The 21,677-nt window shown below is 34.2% G+C and overlaps 1 protein-coding gene across 10 annotated transcripts in view; it reads right to left on the minus strand.

Moving 5' to 3' along the window:
• EPS8 (EGFR pathway substrate 8, signaling adaptor) overlaps nucleotides 1-21,677 on the minus strand; it is a 172,650-nt gene that overhangs the window by 150,002 nt on the left and 971 nt on the right. The gene's annotated exons all lie outside the window — the stretch shown is intronic.

Consider the following 21,677-nt stretch of genomic DNA (forward strand, 5'->3'; position numbering starts at 1 on the left):
TAATTATTTTGATTATTTTTATGTCTATTTGTGTATAAATTTAAAATATATTATTGTAATGATTTATATATTTGTATAGTATTTTGTAAGATATTTCTTAGTCATTTAAACAATCTTATTAATGCCTTTATTTTGCTAACCTTTCTACATAACATTAAATATAACAATCATTTCTTTTTTATCCAGCTTCATTGAGATATAATTAACATATAACATTATATAAGTTTAAGGTGTACAATGTGGTAATTTGATACACATATAAGTTGCAAAATGATTATCACAATAACTTTAGTTAACACATCCATGACCTCACATTTTTTTGATTTGTGTGATAAAAACATTTAAGATCTATTCTTAATAAATTTCAATTTTGTAATACTATATTATTAACTATAGTCACAATGCTGTACATTAGATTTCTACAATTTATTCATCTTATAAGAAGTCTATATCCTTTGACCTACATCTCCCCATGTCACCCAGCCCCAGGCAACCACCATTCTGTTTCTATGCTTTTGACTGTTTTAGATTCCATATGTGAGCTCATACAGTATTTGTCTTTCTCGGTCAGATTTATTTCACTTAACATGATGCACTCAATCCATCCATATTATCACAAATGGCAACATTTCCTTCTTTCCATATTTTTTTTATCCAGTCATCTGTTAAGGAACACTTTGGTTATTTCCATGTCTTAGCTATTGTGAATCATGCTACAGTAAACATAGCAGTACAGATATCTCTTCAAAATCCTAATTTTACATCCTCCAATTACTTGTCCAGTAGTGTGATTGCTGGATCATATAGTAGTTCTATTTTTATTTTTTTAAGGAACTTCCATACTATTTTCCATAATGGTTATATTAATTAACATTTCCACCAAGAGTCACAAGAGTTCCCTTTTCTCCACATCCTCACCAACACTATCTCGTCTTCTTGATGATAGCCATTTTAACAAACATAAGGTAGTATCTCCTTGTGATTTTGATTTTCATTTTCCTGATTGGTGATGGTGAGCACCTTTTCATGTACGCGTTAGCCATTTACATGTCTTCTTTGGGAAAATGTCTATTGAACTCCTCTGCCCATTTTTTAATCAGATTATTTGGTTTTGTTTTCATTATTGAGTTGTATAGTTCCTTATATATATTGGATATAAACCTCTTATCAGCTATATGGTTTAAAAATATTTTCTACCATCCGTTATGTTGCCATTGCATTTTGTTTACTTTAATATGCAAAAGCTTTTAAGTTTGATGTATTCTCACTTGTTTATTTTTGCTTTTGTTGAGAGTGTTTTTGGTGTTATATCCAAAAACATCAATGCTAAGACAAACGTCAAAAAGCTTTTTCCCTATATTTTCTTCTAGGTCTTTTACATTTTCAGGTCTTCCATTTTTCTGTGAAAAATGCTGTTGGAATTTTGATAGAGACTGTACTGAATGTATAAATTGCTTTGGGCATTTTAACAATATTAATTCTTCCAATCCATGAACATTTATTCTTTCCACTTATGTATGTTCTTCAATTAGTTTCATCAATGTTTTACAGTTTTCAGTATACAGGTCTTTCACCTCCTCAGTTCAATTTATTCCTAAGTATTTTATTGTTTTTGATGTTATTGTAAATGGGACTATTTCTTTTTCAGATACTTTTTTGTTAGTGTATAAAAATGCAACTGATTTTTGTATGCTGATTTTGTATCCTGCAACTTTACTAAATTCATTAATTAGTTCTAACAGTTTTTCAGTGGGGTATTTAGGGTTTTCTACATGTATGATCATAATGTTACTATTTAGCATTTTTCACGTCAGCTTGCAGAACTCCTTTCACCCTTTCTCATTAGGCAGGTGTAGTGATGATGAATTCCCTCAGCTTTTGTTTTTCAGGGAAAGTATTTATCTCTCCTTCATTTCTGAAGGACATCTTTACTGGGTAAAATACTCTTGGTTGGCAGTGTTTTTTATCCCCTCGCAATACTTTCAATATATCATCCCACTCTCTCCTGGCCTGCAAGATTTCTGGTGAGAAATCCGCTGATAGCTTTATGGGGTTCACTTGTATATAAGAAAATTTTTTCTTGCTGCTTTTGAAATTCTTTCTGTCTTTGATTTTAGACAGTATTATTATAATATGTCTTGGATTAAAACATTTGGGGTTGAAATTTCATGGTGAGGGGAATTATGTATGAGATTCATGAATTTAGATGTCCAATTCTCCCCCTGTATTTGTTAAGTTCTCAGCTATTATTTCTTTAAGCTTTTTGCCCCCTTTCTCCTTCTCTTCTTCTGGGACTTCAATAATGTGTAGATTGTTTGGGACTTCAATAATGTGTAGATTGTTTCTTCTAATGGTATCTCATAGTAACTTAGGCTATCTTCACTCTTTTCCACTCTTTTTTCTTTATTCTCCTCTGACTGAAATATTTTAAATGATTGGTCTCCTACCTCACAGATTCTTTCTTCTGTTTGGTCCAGTCGGATAATGATGCTCTTTATTGCATTTTTTAAAATTTCATTCATTGTATTCTTCAGATCCAGAATTTCCATTTTCTTAATGTATTTTTCAATTACAGTTGACATACAATATTATATTAGTTTCAGGAGTACAACATAGTGATTAGACATTTATATGACCTTAAAAAGTTATCACCCCAATAAGTCTAGTACACATCTACATGATACACAGTTATTACAATATTATTGACTATATTCCCTACGCTGTACAATACAACCCCATGACTATTTTTGTAACTGGCAATTTGTACTTCTTAATCCCTTTCATCCTTTTAACCCATCCTGCCAAACCCCCTCCCATCTGGCAACCATGCATTTGTTCTCTGTATCTAAAAGTTTGTTTCTGTTTTATTTATTCCTTTATTTTGTTGTTTGGATTCCACATATAAGTGATATCATATAGTATTTTTCTTTCTCTGTCTGAATTATTTCACTTAGCAGTATACCCTCTAGGACCATCCATGTTGTCACAAATGGCAAAATTTCATTCTTTTTTATGGCTGAGTAATCTCCCATTGTATATACGAGTATGTACCACAATTTATTTATTCATTTGTCTATCAATGGACATTTAGGTTACTTCCATATATTAGCTATTATAAACAATGGAGAAATGAAATAGGGGTGCATATAGCATTTCTCAGTCGTGTTTGAATTTCTCCAGATAAATACCGAGAAGTAGAATTGCTGGGTTATATGATAATTCTATTTTTAAGTTTTTGATGAAACTCCATATTGTTTTCTATAGTGGCTGCACCAATTTACAATCCCACTAACAGTGCATGAGGATCCCCTTTTCTCCACATCCTTGCCAACAGTTCTTGTTTGTTGATTTATTGACAATAGCCATTTTGACAGGTGTGAGGTGATATCTCATTGTTGTTTTGATTTGCATTTCCCTAATGATAGTGATGTTCAGTATCTTATTTGGTTCTTCTTTATGATTTCTATCTCTGTTAATCTCATTTTGTTCATGTATTATTTTCCTAATTCCATTGAATTGCTTTTTTGTGTTTTTTTGTTGTTGTTGTTTTTGTTTTTTATCTCCTTTTTGTGTTTTATTCAAGGTCCCTGAGCTTCCTTAAAATAACTATTTTGAATTAATTTCCTGGAAAAATTACACATCTCCATTTTGGAAAGGGGTTTACTAGAAAATTATTGTGTTCTTTTGGCTATTTTTCAAGGACATTTTTCCTTGATTTTTCATGTTCCTTCAAGTCTTGCATTGCTGTCTTTGCATTTGAAAAAAAAGCAGTCACATCCTCTAGTCTTTACTGACTGGCTTCAGGAAAGAAAACCTTGTTAGCCTTATTAGGGATTCTGAGGTTTTCTCAAATCTTTTCTATGGATACACCTGCTCCATACTTCTTGTTCTCTTTTGTCGGGGAATTCTTAAGATTGTATGCCTTCTGCACAGTCAGGTCAAGTACTAATAGCCTCCCCTTTGCCTTCCCTAGGGCTTTACTGCATGTTCAAGTTTCTGCATATGTTGTTGTTGTTGTTGTTTTCCAATACTGCAGAGTTAAGCAGGCTTTCTCATGTGCTCTCGAGCCATCTGCAAAGATTCACTCTTGCTGCTTTGGGTGCATACACAGAGAGCTGGCCACAAGGTAGAGTGTGAGGGGTGTTGTGTGAGGGTGAGGTATGCAGAGCTTTGGGGGTGCCTATAGGCCAACTGTGGGGATCCATAGGAGCTGCACCCCCAGAGGCTCATGGGTGGGCTTCCTGATATGGTCTACAAAGTTGTTAGTAGGAATTTGTCCCTTTGATACATTTTGTTTTGAGCCCTGGCTGCTGTTTTCCCAACCTCTCACTGCCCCTCAGTCATGCAATTCTCAACTCAGTATTCTGAATGGGGTGAGAAAGAAGTGGGTCTCTTTGGCAGCATCCCACACCCTGGGGAAGCCAGGTACTCACACACTCTCACTATCCTCCATGGGAGAAATCATGGGCCAAGAAGGTCTCTGTTGGCACTGAGCTGTGATACCTTGGAGGAAGGGTGATGCAAATAAAGTGAAACTTCTCCTGTTATCCTCAGGAATGCATGCATTCTAGGATGTTTTTTGCTCCAGTGCGTGCTAAAACTTCTCTGCTGGACTCGCAGACTTCCATAAAGGCACTACTGACCATAAGTGATTGTCAAATCTATGTTCTTTGGGGAGAAAATGATAGAAAATGCTTATTCCACCATGATGATGACATCACTCTTCTGCAGCCCAAGGAGCACTCACCCATTGATGCTTTGTTCAGGTTGTGGCCCATAATCATTTCTTGATGGTTATTTTATGGTTGAACATTTTAAACACTGTGGACCCTGAGAAAGAAAATACCTACTCAAAAGGGCTCCTGATGGCTAACTGGGTGCAAAAAAAAAAGAAAGAAAGAGAGAGAGAGAGAGAGAGAGAGAGAGAGAGAGAGAGAGAGAGAGAGAGAGAGAGAGAGAAAGAAAGAAAGAAAGAAAGAAAGAAAGAAAGAAAGAAAGAAAGAAAGAAAGAAAGAAAGAAAGAAAGAAAGAAAGAAAGAAAGAAAGAAAGAAAGAAAGAAAGAAAGATAAATGTCTACCAGCCATTTCTACACTGGAGCCTGTCATGCAAACTGCAATTCAGGGAGAAGCCTGCCCTAAACTGCCTGCCTCCTGCACTGAACTTCATGCCTACCTGTCTGCACTGTGATGCTGACATCTGAGCCAGACTTTATACAGGAGTTCTTGGAATTGTATTTCAACCAATAGGACTGAGGTTTCCCCTGTCCAATTGGAACTGCACAGCTATATCTTCCATTAGTATCTTCATAGTGGCTCCATTCTGACCAATCAGGACAGTACCTTTTGGACCAATCAAACTGCAAGAATTTGGAGTCTTCATTTGCATAAGGACAGACCAATCAGGAACCAGGAACGGGAACTTCTGTCTGTCTAAGTCAGCTCCCCTCTGGCTCATAGAGCACACTTCCTTTTTCCACCAAAGACTGAATACTGTGTTTCCCTACTTGGAGTTGAAACAGCAAAGACATCTCACTGGAGTAGATCAGAGCAGACTGGACCTGAGCAGGTGGAGAAGATCAAAACAGGTCTGTCTAGCCAGAGGGCCGCCTTGATCCCAGGTCACTTTGCAGGTATTCTGTTCTCACAGCCATGCTGTATCATAATTGAGCTGTTTCTACTAAATAAAGTTTTCTTCTTCACCACACCCCAAACTGGGGATTCATGTTGGTGCTGAATTGATGCCAATCACCATTGGTTGACAATATCAAGTAGCATAATGTGTTTAACAATAGTTTTAAAATGTATTAGCATGTGAAGCATATTTTTCCCTTTCATTAAATAGATATAGTCTGCAATGACTTGAGTTCTTTTGCTTGATATAGATGGTATATAGAGGTATGCAGTATATAATGTGTGTATATAATGTGTGTATATTGTTTTCTCTCTTTCTTCCTGGCCTGTCAGCTGTTCATTCACATTATTTATACACCTCTCTAGAACCTCATCATCACCTTCTATTTTCTGTCTTCCTCTTTGCTCTGGGATTGGAGAAAAAGCTAAGTAACTTTGTTCTAAAAATTTTTTTTTTCATTGCTGATGAGACTTTATTGACATAGGTTTGCATGTTTGTCTCTGCTTCACTATCCTAATCGACCAAACAACTGATATAAACTGCATAGGATGAAAAAACTACAGCAATCTACATTTGAGGCAATTGTACAAATCTAAGTGGAACTGTTGCCTAAGAGGCAGGACTAAAGAAAGGTCACATAAAACTTATTTCTTAAGAGCAGTAAAATCCTTTCATTGTGTCAGTGGGAGAATGTAATGTAGTTTGGTACCTTTGATCACTTGTTCCATGAATGCAACACGTCAGAGGACAGATTTTAGAAATTCATTGAACACGTATTTATTGAGCACCTATTATGTACACCAGACACTGATCTAGGTGCTGGCGATACAGAAGACAAAACAGACAAAAATCCTTGCTCTTATGTTCCAAAATTTTAATGAAGAGATTTTAAATAAAGGCCTAAATATTACAGGCCTGTAATTTGAGTAGATAGGCTACTATTACATAATTTTAATACTTCTTTTATGCCTGCCTCACTCCATGATTTCATTCTAGCCATGTAGGACCACAGTATTAACATTTGTATCCCCAGTGCCTAGCATTATATATCTAGTTTAAAAAATACATAGCTGATAAATATTCCGAATAAGTGAATTTTCAACTTTGTGACGAAGTTCAAGAGAGCGTCAGGCATATGACAGTACAGTCATATGAAGGTTTAGGAAGCTTAGATTTTAGGAATAACACTGCAATGTTATGTGACTTAGGACTAATCATTTGACCTGTCTTGGTTTTACTTTCTTTACCAGTAAAATAAGATAGCTGGACTACACAATCTTTAAGTTTCTCACATATCTTATATTTTAAGATTCTTCATCATCTATTTTGATTATTCATGGCATATTTTTTCTTAAAGAATTCAGATTTCATAAATAATTAAGATTATAAAATAAGTCACCTCCAGCTAAGTTTTGACTGGGTACTGATCTCTTATTGGCAAATCCTGTAAGTCTTCTTTTAGTGGAAAAGAGGGTTATGAAGGATGGTGGCAAGAAGCAAAAGATTCAATTTTAAAACTTTTCCATATTGACCCAATTCCAGCATTTTATCTATAAATCACAGGCTCTCCAGCGAGATATAATTTGAATAGTAAATTTTACAAGGATAGAAGGGATGGTAACAGTGACATGTCTTGGGCAGTTGGATGACAACCTTGAGGCATCTCTGGTGCAAAATATGGAAGAATGACAAGGGATAGCAAAATAGAATGATATTGCAGACAAACGGTATTTACCTTACAAGTTTACCTCTAGAATGCTCTGGGGAAAAGAGCAGGTAAAACAGTCATACAGAGAACAAATAAATCCTGCTTAGTTTTCTATCATACTTTGCTCACGTGTAGAGCAAGAGTTGGAATCTCACTAATACCAAAAGCAGTTTAAGCATTTATTCATGGAATATATATTAAAACAAAAACTAAGAACATATTGTGCACCCAGTATTGTGTTAAGGCACAAGACAAAGATAATTCAAATGTATTTTTTACTTGCAAGTGTCTTTTAGAGAGAAAAACAAGTAAATAAACCATAAAATGAAATATAATTACTACTTTAAAGTATAACAGTTGGGCACAAAAAAGGGAGTAATTTTTTCTAAGACAATGTTCTTTAAGCCAACTCTAAAGTGATATAAACAGGATGATGAGGTTGACAGAGAGGAAACTCCTGACAGAGGGAACAGCATGTGCAAAGTTATAGAAGAGTGAAGCTACGTATACTCAGGGAATTGCAATTATTACGGCATTGTGGAGTACAAGTGTTGAAGAATGAGGCATGAAAGGAAAGTAGGGGCTGTGTCACAGTCTTTGTTGTGTGGCACTACAAGGATCAACCGGACTTTATAATGAACACATGGGTAACCACTGAAGACTTTTAAACAAAGTAGTAATACGATTAGCAATGAGGATAAGTAAGAGAGGAGTGTTCTGTCAGCCATTTTGTAATAAGAATCAGTAGGATTGATGACTGATCACGTAAAGGTGGGGAAGAGAGGTGGGTAAGGAAAAGAGTCCAGAAAGATTCACAGATCATCCCTGATGTTACCATTCGATAACAGTGGCTCCATTTAGAGGAGCAGGGAACAGAAAGAGGAGAGTGGGGTTAAGAAAAAGTCAAAACCTACACTTTGGGACATATGAAGTCTCAGGAGCCTGTGCCACATTCAGGTACAGTCAGAAATTAAAGATTAGAGCTCAAGAGAACAATAGCATCAGCTGAAGATAAAGAATTGAGAGTCAATATTCTAACTGAAACAATGTGAGTTCTTGAAGTCACCTTGGAAGACAATGAAACAAAATGAGATGAAGGCTGAGAAAAGAACTGTGGAAAATTCAAAAACTTCTCAATTTGTGAGTATTCAGATTATACACAAAACCATGAACTGAAGCCAAAAATAAATCAATGAATAAAATAAAGTACTGACTCCCTGCTACCAACAGTGCCAGGGCTGGAGAACATCACTTTGGAACACCTTTTAGAGCAGGGATGTCCAAACTGCGGCCCGCGGGCCAACTGCGGCCCGCAATGCATTTTTAATTGGCTGCAGCAAATTTCAAAAACACAATTAGTTTACTTAAATAAACCAGGTGAGGCAGTACGTACTTCACCTCGAGGAAGTGGCCCAGCTGTTTGTGTATTTTACCGCATATGGCCCTTGGTGAAAAACATTGAAAAAAGTTTGGACATCCCTGTTTTAGATACTTATTCAACTCCATGGAGCAAAGCTTCTGAATTAACATTTAAGTGCAGATGGATAACAAAGGAAACATGGAATGTAAACCAGGAAATGATAGTATCTTGGGGGCCAAAAAAAGAGAACATTCTTTAAAAAAGAAAAAAAAAGTGTTCATTACAAACATGCATTCATTCAGCAAACAGACAATCTACAAAGTACTAGAAACTTTAGGGGATAAAAATTCAATAACGGACAAAACACAATCCATGTCCTCTAAGAGTTTATAGGCGAATGCTACAACAAAATCAACAAAGATAAAAACTAAACGTTTTCCTTTTGGCTTGGCTTGCAGAAGATTACAGATGACTTAGAGACACAAGCTCGGGCACTAGACTACAGTGGGTTCACTAATGAAAAAGTAAGGAAGGGGAAACAACAGACATAAGCTTCTCATCAAGAGTTTGAGCTGGGAACAAGATAGAAATAAGGCAGCAGCTAGAGGACATTAAGAAAATCGTTTCCAGATATGCACAATACCACACCAAGAGACAGGAACTCCAAGAGCTTACTGTATAAACACTTTGACATAAATACGTACATATAAGAGAGAGAATAACATTTAAACTGACTCCATAATAGATTTTATGACAAAGAAATCTAAATTATTAAAATTATATTACAATGTTATTGATTTTTATTATTAATGATTCTGACTTCAATTTGGTTTAAGTCAAGTTGAAAATTAGAAGGTAATCATGAGGCCAAAGAACTTCAATCATCCTCAGAAGAAGGAAAGTGAATGAGATACCTTGATGAATTTGGTATTCAAGATATGCATATTACCTGTTAAAGGGAGATGCATGACATATTTTAGAACTGGGTTTAAGAGCTTCTTCAAGAATGCTGGACAGGTTAAGAAATTGTTGAAGGTGGAAAGAGACATAAGATGCGGCAGGAGCAAATACGTGTCCTCAGCACAAGTCCTGACTAGAAAAAAGAGTGTGATTTAAGTAAGGCTGGCTGACAAATCTGTATCAGTTCAATTATCCCAGCAAATAATGTTAGCACAACATATTTCAACATATCATATGAATTATACATATATATGAGAAGAATAAAGTTCCTGTCCATGTGTAGCTAGCATATAGAGAGGCAAGATGGCAATTAGAAGTACTGGTTTCTAAAATTCTCATTTTTGTAGCAACAGTTTATAAAATTTATAACAAAGGCTGAAACCATGTGTGACTTTAATAAACATAATCAATTACATGTATTCATAAAATACATAAGAGAAAAACAGTCTCCTCTTATTTGAACAGTTGAGGAACTGCTACCAGAAATGCACAGATTTATTGCAGAAGAAAAGCATGGAAACAATTCCACATCTCTTACCAATACGTTCACATACTACTTTTTTCTTTAAAAGAAAAACAGTCTTCAAAAATAACTAACTTTTAGTATGTCATCTTTTTTTTTTTTTAAATCAGATCCTCTGGTAATGATTTGTTTGAGACACATATAAGAAGGAATAGCCAAAATGAGGAAATAATAAATTAAGCTTTCTTTTCGAACAAAAGTGCTTCTAAGTTATTGATTTGGCAAAACTGCAGAAATGGATTTATAGATCTATCTTTATATCCCTCCTTCTCTCCCCAATCTCCCAACATGTATATAAGCCTAATGTTATTTAAGCTAACAGCACACAGCTATAACTCTCCAAGTAAATAGCAGAGCTTGGAAAATTAGGTCACGAGGTTGCCAGGGGGACTCCGATCATCTGTTGAAAAGTTTGTATGACTTCCTCCTCCCTGTGATTCCATTATATAATATCCAATAGGCAAGTTAAGGGGAAGGTCAGCAAGGCTTTCTATCAAAGCTACAAAAGTATGTGGTTCAAATCACTAAGAATGTGGGAATACTCAGGCACTCTTATCCTTCTACAGTCAACATAGTAATCAAAGGGTTGATAAGTATTTACTCAGAAACTTCTTTGTGCACAAAAATGATTTTTTTTTAGTTCAGTGCCACTCATGGTCCAACCCATACATGCTGACATACTATTTAAAAGCAATTCTTGATCCTGTTTCCAAACAAATAAGGTCTTTACAATGCAAATAAAAAAGTTTTGTTTTTGTGTTGTTGTTTTGTTTTATTGTGTTGTGTTTTTTTAAAATAGATAGTTATGAATCTTTCATTCATAGTAGCTAACCAGAAACACATGAGCCAAACACATTGTGAGATCATTTCAATTGTGTGTAATCTGAGAGGTGTGTAAGGAAGCACTTGGTCCACGAAGGGAGGAATCGTCTACATTTTTCTTTCGTGTAAAGTGCGGAACAGTGCAAGGCAATGTTGCTTCATATGCCAGTCTTAAAGTTACCCAAATTCCAAATTCAAGATAAGAGATATTTCCCCATCGCTACAGATTAACACTTTACAACCAGGCTGAGGTCTTTAGTATGACTCCGTTTTATTGATAATGGCTTTTTCATTCCTAAAAGTTTCAATCTAATCTGATCTTAAATAGAACTTAAAGTTGAAAATCTTTCAAAGGGAGTACTGGTAAACTGTAATTTTTCCCAAAGTTTTTCATAAATAACAAATGTTTCTTTGTGGAATCATTGTAAAATTATACAGAATTTGGAAGCTGACTTATCTATAAATCCACAGTATCAGTACGTGTCAAAAATTATAACACAAAGTGTGAGTATCTTCACTCACTAGAAATTAAAGAGAAGGAAGGAGGGAGGAGAAGTGGGAGGAAGGGAGGGAGGGAGAGACCAGAAAGGTTATTCCTTATTTTCCACAATTTTGACAGTTTACCTAGAATTTGATGCTTTTTTTAAGTTTTTATGCTTCTTTTAATTTGGACTTCTACCATTGTGCACTCAAATAAGGATAGGAACCTTGTCTCTCTTGTTAATTACAGTATCTTCATTATTTAGTAATATGTTTAGCACTTACTAGGTACTTATTTAATATTTCTCTATTGACAGATAAATTTCATTAACTGAAAAAAATATTTTCCATTAAATAAAGCGGTATATGTCCAGGACTGTTAGATCAAGAAATTAGACAGGGCTGAATTAAGCCAAAAGGCCTGCCATTGGTTGAGCCAAATCTCCAATCTCACACAACTATGCCATATATGCATATCACAAGAAGGATCACTGGAGAAAGTTAAAATGGATCAAACAAGATCTATCACCACTACAACAAACAAAAAATACCCTCACATACAAAGATTAGTTAAATACGTATTTTATTGCATTCAATATGCATATGTGTACACATTGCTCTTCTAAAATTTTTCTTTTAAAGAAATTTTACTTTAATATTACCTATCCCGGTGATTGCTATAGGTGAGAGCAGTAACAAACATTTAGTAAGAGTATTAGAGAGGGGAAAAATAGGATGTTGAAATGATCACAGCTAAAAGCTTTTAAAAGTTCTTTCAGAAAAAAAAAAAATCACTCTTACCTGAATTAGTTTCTTTGGCCTTAAAAATTAAGCCATGTTCTCAAATCAATTTCTTGCAAAAATCTAGACTCCTGTCCTCCTTTGGAAGAGAGAACAACTCAGCGGGTGTGGATCAGTACCTAATCTAAATGCTTCCCTCCAAATTCACATATGCTCCCTCACACATGCAACTAGATCAGCTTCCATGGGTAGCAAGCATTTGTTTCCCTAATGTCTAAAATCCAATTAATGTCCACATTAGCCTAAGAAAATCAATGTTAGCTAGAACGATCTGGCCTTTAGATCTTTCAAGAACAAGCCTTTCCATATTTGGAGCCCAAGGCCTTTTATTTTGTATATATTTGTTGAATAAATCTTTAATATATACTTCTATCAAATAATATATTTTTCTTTACAGTATGTACGAGTATAATCTAAGTTCCTCATATGTAGCTCATGAACAGCACCGTTAGTGATAAACATGGCTTTACAACACAATATGGAATTGTACACTTGAAACCTATGTAATTTTACTAACCATTGTCACCTCAATAAACTTAATCTTTAAAAAAATGGCTTTATAGGTTCCTTAGAAACATTAGTGTTTCTACTTTTGCTACCACCAAACTATTTCTATTATCTACCAGATACTACCACAACTAGTATTCTGTATCATTTTACCATTTTATCCCTTCGTTTGGAATTTTTCAATTCGATTATATAAATGCCATTGAAAATCATAAATATACACAAAATATAATTGGTAGCCACTGGGTTAAATTATCCCATATTTTCAAGTCTTCTATTCTGTAGTACAGTGATAACTCACAAATTCACTCTTCAAATATCCTATTAACTATCTGGCAGAGAGAGAAAAATGGAAATAATTATAGGTAACAGATACAGGTGGGTGGGGAGGAGGTAAGATGAACAGACTTTCATTCCTGTTCGAAGACCTTTTAGCAGACCATGGAGTACTCCATATAAAGTTATTTTTTATATTGTATGACTTCACTCAAGATAGATTTGAATTCAAATTCTAAAATTCCCTACAGTGTTAAGGGGCTCCTACAAAACATTAAAAAAAAAGTGAGTAGCACAAATTCTAATATACAAATAAAACCATGGTACACCCTTCTTAATTAGCACAAAAACTAAATAGTGTTAAGATATATTCCAGTTAATCACTGTTAATGTATTTACTCTAGACAAGATTTAATTATCTTCATAATGAGACTTCACTGCTTCCAAAATAATTTACTTACACTATCCAAACAAGATGAAGGTGTTCTCCCCATCTTATTGTATCTACAATCATTCCTTAGTTTTAAACCCTCTGGCAGCCTAAACTTAACGTTCACTGTCATAACCACCATGAATGTGTCTTTCATTCAGATTTCACTCTCCGCGACTGAGATCTCACCAGGCAGTTAGAGTTAGAACAGTAACTGAAAAGACAGCAAAGCTATGAAAGATACATTAGCAACTAAAGTTGTCTGAGGATTGAAAAAAGCTGTCAGATATCAGGGCTAGAGAGGATGGGGCAAAGCAGGGAGGAGGGAAGCAGGATGGAGAAGGGGTGCCAAGGAAAAACCCACATGGTCATTTATTGGCTTCAAGATTTTTATAAGATTATTTTCTTCATGAGACCATGGAAAGTAGCAAGTCTTAAGATAGTATGGAAAAATGTGAAATATGGCCAAGTGCATGGATGTTGCAGTAAAAATGTTGCTTAAACTTTTTGTTTCAATAATTTGGATTTAAAAATAGGAAAATTAAAACAATATGAAAAGATTCTTTAAACACTTTATTCTGTAATTCTACAAAGATAGCAAATATACTAACATACATAAAATATAGAACTGATTGTTCCTAAATTTAAATGAAGTCATAATTTTTATACAATTCTTTATACACTGTTGCTTAGGTTTGGCTATCATTGTTATTCATTTTAAAAAAGAGATCAGACTTTACGCAAATCTGTGAATTAATGTACGTTAAAATCTTTGGAAGGTCATTTTCCTCAATAATTAAAAATAACCTCTTTAATATACACCTTCAGGAACACATATGAATTCGACACCTTTACATGCATGAGTATCATGTGAATAATGCTACAAGATTTGGCGCAATGACTAGATTTTTATCAGAGAAAGAATTCCATTGCTTTTAAATTATTCAGAATCTAACAAGGCCCCACCAAAGAGCTAAATAAAAGAACTACCAACAAAATTAATGTTGTCTCTTGACTAACATGATCCTGAGGTGTTAAAAAAAAAATTAACAGTAGTTATAATATTCAGTACTGAAAATAAACAGATTACATACATCAGAAGTTCTGATAATGTACAGAAACACACTAAAGTAATAAAGACAGCTCAATAAAGGCTTCTGAATCAATATTTCTAGATTAAAGAGTAATATTTTTAAATCTCAATGTATAGTTAGTCAGAAAACAGTTAAAGTTTTGAAAATACACTGAAAGAGAAATTTGAGATTACTTGTACACACACATACAGACACAAACTGAGGATGCTAGTAGGGCGGCGCGTGGGGGAATCCACATAGATCCAGTAATGTTCTACTCTCTTCCGTTTATGAAAGTTCAATATATCTACCCTCTCTATTACCACGAGTATATCTTTCGTCAAATTTCAAAGTCAACATACTCAAAACCATCTTCATGTCTAAAATTTCCGTTAACTTCAAATGTAAAAATCATTGTAGATTATTAAATTGTATTCAATGTCTTTTCAAAAGCGACAAATTTCACACATACTTTTCTTTACAGATTAGTTTTGCCAGTTGTACTCTTTAAAATATTTCATTTTCTAGAGAAAAACAGAAACAACTACAATATTACAAAACCTTACAAATATTAGCATCAACAGAAAAAAATAGTGTTTGATGGTCACAAACATATTTCACACAATGGAAACATCCCATTGTTGCACTAAACCAATAAATATATCAATAATATAATAATAACACATATATTTCAATAATAAGAAATTCAAGTGGTAATATTCTAACAGATAATATTCTAATTGTGTTAATAAAATTTTCTAAATAAAATTAAATTCATATTGACTTCATTAAAAGACTTAAAAAGTTCTTCCCTTGCTTTAAATTTAACCTCTCTTCCTTTTGTTGATTTTCAATTTTCTATTTTGTGTTGCCTTTTTTCTTCTCCCCTTACGTTAAAAACACAATTTTTCAACTGTAGAACTCTGACCTTTTATCAAGCACATAATTCATTCACGAACAAATTATTTTAGTACATTCATGAGGGTTATGCTTCAGGTTGTGATCAGAAACTGTTCATAGTTCTTGGAATTCTGAATTGGCTCAATTAGGACCAGATTGTGCCTTTGCAGGATGTTACATTCTAATGTTGCTATGCTACAAAATATAAGCATGGTCTGCGACAGGACCTCTGATTTCACCCCAAAATACACAAGTCCTCTTTCTTAATAAAATCACTTGAGTAGTACAGGACTGAAAAAGAACACAAGAATTTATTTACTACATAAATGACTATATTCAGAAAGTCATATGATTAAGAGATTCACGCAATTCTTAAAACAGGTATGATATTGTTATTCTCTAATCCTACAATGTAATGAATGCTCTATTGTATTACTTATAAAAATGAAAAACAACTAGTTATTTAGTTCTTTCTAATAACCCTTTAGACTCTATGAGATTGTGCAGAATTTCCCACCACTCCCATCATGTCCACCCATTCTGCCCACACCTCAAACGTATTCATCTTTCTGCCTGGAATACCCTAAAGTCCCACCTCACACTCTCAATCTGGGCCTCAAAAATTCATCCTATAAAACTCAAATGTTACATCCTACAGTAAAGACTTTTCTGACTCCTTCAGCCACAGTGAGCCTCTCCCTTCATCTATGTGCTGAGATATACATAACATTTCTTTTTCATTTAACCTACCGCAAACGACTGTGTCAAGGAGATACTATCATTGTTTCCACTTCTTAGTTATGAAATCTAAGGCAGATAAGGTCTCTCTGACTTCAGAGACAAGTCATTTTATGTTTATGATCCTATTTCTTACCACTAATATGGAAATAAGGAGACATGCCTTAAAGAGTTTTTGTAAGAGTTAAAAGAGATCATGTATATAACACTCGTCCACACCATAGGTGCTAGTTTTATTTATGTGAGCTCTCTCCAGATACTTCTTGAAGCCTGCTGGTTCTAACTGTAGTATAACAACAAATACCTCTGGCCCCAATGTCAATAACACAAAGTGCTTATCAAAAGAAAGGTACTTGAAAAAAACCACTTGTAGCAAGAGTAGTGACATGGGATAAGATTCAAGACCATATAATTAAGGCTCAAGTTTCTAGATGGCACATACATCATCTGCCTCTTCTCAGTATACACACTGCAAATCCCCTATTCCAGATCCTCATTGTGAAAAAGAAAACTTTATTATTTCCTATGGTGAGATCCAAAAGAAATGACAGGTGTTAATCTGCATTAATCATTCCATTTTCCACAAAGAAAAATCTGAGTTAGTGAGGAAGAGGGAAATGAATTATTTGGCACTCAATATCTGTGGGTTCCACATCCACTGATTCAACCAACAGTGGGTCAAAAATATTCAGGGAAAAAAAGTTACGTTGTTGCTGACATTTAGTATGTAATTAGGTCTAAAATAGTTGCCTCTGTACTGACATGTACAGGCTTTTCTTCTTGTCATTATTCCCTAAACAATACAGTCTAACAACTATTTACATAGCATTTACATTGTATTAGCTATCATAAGTAATCTAGAAATGATTTAAAGTATACAGAAAGATGTGTGCAGGTTACATGCTGTGTCATTTTATGTAAGAGACTTGAGCATCCTCAAATTTTGATATCCCTTCGGGGATCCTAGAACCAACCTCCTGCAGATCCTGAGGTACGAATGTATGTATAACATACAAGAACCAATCTCAACACATAGTCTATGTGTAGTATTCATTTTAATTTCTAAGTCATTTCTCACCTGTTTCTTTCAAGCAATTTTGTACAAAATAAAATAAAATAGAAACACTTTCCTTTCAATCTTAAAGCTAATTTATAATCTGACTTAAAAATCGTATTTATTTGGTACTGGTACAACTGGCAGTCCATAGGCAAAAAAGTAAATTTAGACACAGACTTTATACCTTTTACAAAAATTAACTCAAAATGTATCATAGAACTAAATGTAAAATGTAAAACTATAGAACTTCTAGGGAAAACAAAAAGGATAAAATCTAGGTGGTCCTGAGTTTGGCAATGAGTTTTTAAATACAACACCAAAATTCTATGTATGAAATTCATAAGTTGGCCTTTATTTAAAACACTAACTCTGAAAAAAACACTGTTGAGAGACTAAAAAGACAGGTCAGACTGGAAGGAAAACATTTGCAAAACACTTACCTGGTAGAGTGCTTGTATCAAAAAAGATATAGGAAGAATTCTTAAAACTCAACAATTAAGAAAAATAGGCAAAAGTTCAGAACAGACATTTCACCAAAAAAACACACAAATAGGAAATAGATATGAAAAGATGCTTGACATCAAATGTCATTAAGAAACGGCAAATTAAAGCAATAATGAGATATTACACCTATTAGAATGCATACAATTCAAAACACTGACAATATCAAATGCTGACCAGGATGAGGAGCAATAGGAACTCTCATTCATTGCTGGTGGCAAGGCAAAATGGTAGTCACTCTAGAAAACAGTTTGGCAATATCTTACAAAGTTAACCATAATCTTACCATAGGATCCAACAATCACATTCCTAGGTATTTAACCAACTGATTTGAAAACTTATGTCTACACAAAATCTTGCCCACAAATATTCTTAGCAGCTTTATTCATAGTTGCCAAAAACTGGATGAAACCAAGATGTTCTTCAATAGATGAATAGATACACAAACTATGTTACATCCATACAATGAAATATTAAGTGATAAAAAGTAATCAGCTATCAAACTACAAGAAAATCTCAATGAATCTTAAATGCATATTGCTAAGTGAAAGAAGCCAATCTGACAAGGCTGTGTGATTCCAATTATATGACATCTGGAAAAGGGCAAACTATAGAGACAGTAAAAACAAATCAGTGGTTGCCAGGGGAAGAGGGTTGCCAAAGGAAGCACAGGGGATTTTTAATGTGTTGAAGTTAGTCTGTATGATACTTTGATATTGTAATAATGGATACATTAAATTATGCATTTGTAAAAATCCATAAAACTTTACAGAACAAGGAGTGAACCTTAATGTATTCAAATTTTAAAAAATCATTTAGAAGGTCAGGGAATCCCAGGATGAAATGTAGATTTCTGCAACAACCTTACTAAAGGGGATAGAAGAAAAGGGAGTGATCTGTGAGACTAAAAGCAAAAGAAAGTGCACATAAGCAGTGTACTCTAATTGATAAAGTTGTTTTCCATTCTCCATAAAGGGAGTACACGCTAACAATTTCAATAATGCAATTAAAAAATTAAGTAAATGGATGGCAGATGGTGGGAGCCAGGTTTCTTCTCACTGTTGGAGTAAGTTTACAGATAAGGAAGGAGAGAAAGGCAGAATTATATAGGTGGTAATGGATTAGGTAGTATAAGAGACATCCACATGAATTCATATTTGGCTTAATATGATACACATGGTTACATAGAGAAATACGTATATATACATAGGTTTGTATACACACGTATCTTTCCTGCTGTCAAATGAGAGGGCCCAGAAGCAATGACACCATAGTAGCAACTTGAACACCTAGCACCCACATCTTGGTTTCTAATACCATTTCCCAAGAAAATGAATCAGATTCTTTCTGGCTGAATCTAGAACTAGGATTGAGTAAATAAATGGAGAGAAGAGACAAATCTGTCATGCAGAAGAATTCCAAATAATTTACATAGATACTGCACACTCAAGAAGGAGAAGCATAACTCCCCTCCTTAAGCACGGGCTGTGCATAGGGACTTCTTTCTAAAAGTACAGCCTGAAAACAAAGAAAAAAGCAACTTTTCCATGCAGAAACCCAGCAAACACTACCTCGGCCAGGTGATCAATATCAACAGTGATAAATCATGTTGATAGTATGTACCCTTTATATGATGTGATAAAAATAGCATTTGACCTCTGTGATCTTCCCCTAAACCCAAAAAATCAGTCTGATCAAGAGAAAAACATTAGACTAATTCCAATAAAGGACACTTCTGAAAAATACCTAAACAGTACAACTCGCAACTGTGAAGGTCATCAAAAACAAAGAAAGTCTAACAAACCGTCACAGCCAAGAGGAGCCTAAGGAGTCACGACAACTAAGTGTAATACAATATCCTACATGGTAGGCTCCTGGAACAGAAAAAAAGGACATTAGATTAAAAACTAAGGAAATCTAAATAAAGTATAAACTTTAGTTAGTACCAATACTGGTTCATTAATTTTAACAAATACTAATGTAAGATGTTAATAAGAAGGGAAACTGAGTATGGGGATATACACGAAGTCACTGTACTAATTTTTCATTTTTTCTGCAAATCTAAACCTGATCTAAAAAATAAAATATATGTGTAAAAATCTCATTTAAGAATGTATCTAAAAAACACTGAAGAAGCTGTATAGTGAATCACTGAGGAACTTCACACCTTCCCTGCATATATTAAACTTAAAATGTTTACAACTATTCGGTTACAGGATTTTTCTTAAGAAAATATTTTCAATCACTAACAGCTGCAAACAATTTCATGCAGTAATTCCCAGCAGGGATATATTATAGCTGAAGTACTTTAACTAAAATTCCACTTTTTCCTCTTGTGTACCATTGCAGATGTCTGAAAGTTTGTAACCTATCATTAACTGAAGTTGTTTTCTGATGATCTAAATAACTACCAAATATGTTTACTACAACTCAGAAAAGCTAACCTATATTTTATATAAATCAAATCAGTGCCAAAATATTCATCCAACAAAAGTCAAGCATCTAAAGAGAGAACTTGAAAAAAAACTTATCTTTTATTCTAGATACGTATTTTCTTATATAAACCATGGTTCAAGTGAGCTGCTGCAGAATTAATAAAGGTAATTGAAGAAAATAGGAGAGTCAGTAGAGAAAGAAGAAAAAGTAGTGGTGAATGTGTGTGTAGTATAGTGTCAGAAAAGTATAGGACTAGGATTTTAAAATGTATCAAATAAAAACATTAAAAGCAAAAAATAGAAAATCTATGTCATAGCATAGAAAAGGACTGATATCTGAAAAGTATCAGCATAGACAAAAAATTGAAAGCAAGAAAAGCTAGAAATAAAAACACAATGAAATCTTTACATTTGATTAACAAGCAAAGTGTTCAAAATTAACCATTAGATTCCTCACAGGGAACAAACAAGAATAAACTATTTTGAAAATACATCACCCTAAATACCACTTAATTTTAAGTATTCCCTCACTACTAATAAAGGGCTGAAAATTACTATCTAATAATATTGAATGACATTGGAAAGTAGGAGGAAAAAAAAGATGTCAAAGAGAATGTACCAAATATTATAAAAAGTGATTATCTCAGAATAGTGGACTTAAAAGCAAGTTTTCTTTTTTTCTGTCGTGTAGTGAATGACTTGTGGAATTTTAAGAAGTCTTAATCTATGAATTCTGCACTAAAGGCATTCTATAATATGTCATTACATTTGTGATACATTCTAGCCTACCCTTTACCAGCCAAGTCTATAAAATGCATTATTTTTCAAATTGTAAGTAAAAGTGTGAACCCATGAGCAAAAATTTTCCAGACAAGCAACTCCAAGTCAAATAGAAAATCTATCCTAGGTGACTGGGGATGACATTGACTTTAATTTCAATGACCACATGATCTAAATTACTAGTGTGCACTTTCCAAAACCCAAGTCCCGTAAAAGAATGGTATCCATTCACTGGAAATAAAGTAGAAGCAGTACGCAACACTGTTGCTTTGTTGTTATATACATGTATATAAAGAAGCCTTCTGGAAATCCTTTCTCCTATGTCCCCAAAATAACAAAGCCAAAATCAAAGTATTCACATGCATCTGGGACCAAGTTTTACCTGAACTCATAAGATATTTGCTATTCCTCTTATTATCTGAGGCAAGAACTGAAGCCTTTGAAAGCAAAGCAATAATGTATTTCACTGACATATATGTTGTAAAGGAGGATTCCCATTCCTAATGCTCTACCGCCCGACACACTCATAGATTTCAAATGATAACACCACTGGCGTCCTACCCCCAAGGAGATTCCAGCAGTATTCTGGGTCCTCAGGGAAGGGACGGATTTGAGAAACAATGAAAAGGAGGCGAACGGTCGGTGCAAAGAATCTGCAGACAGGGAGGTAGTCCTTGAAAGCAAAGTGAAGAGA

This window comes from Rhinolophus hipposideros (assembly GCF_964194185.1).
Source record: "Rhinolophus hipposideros genome assembly, chromosome: 9".
NCBI classification, from domain to species: domain Eukaryota; kingdom Metazoa; phylum Chordata; class Mammalia; order Chiroptera; family Rhinolophidae; genus Rhinolophus; species Rhinolophus hipposideros.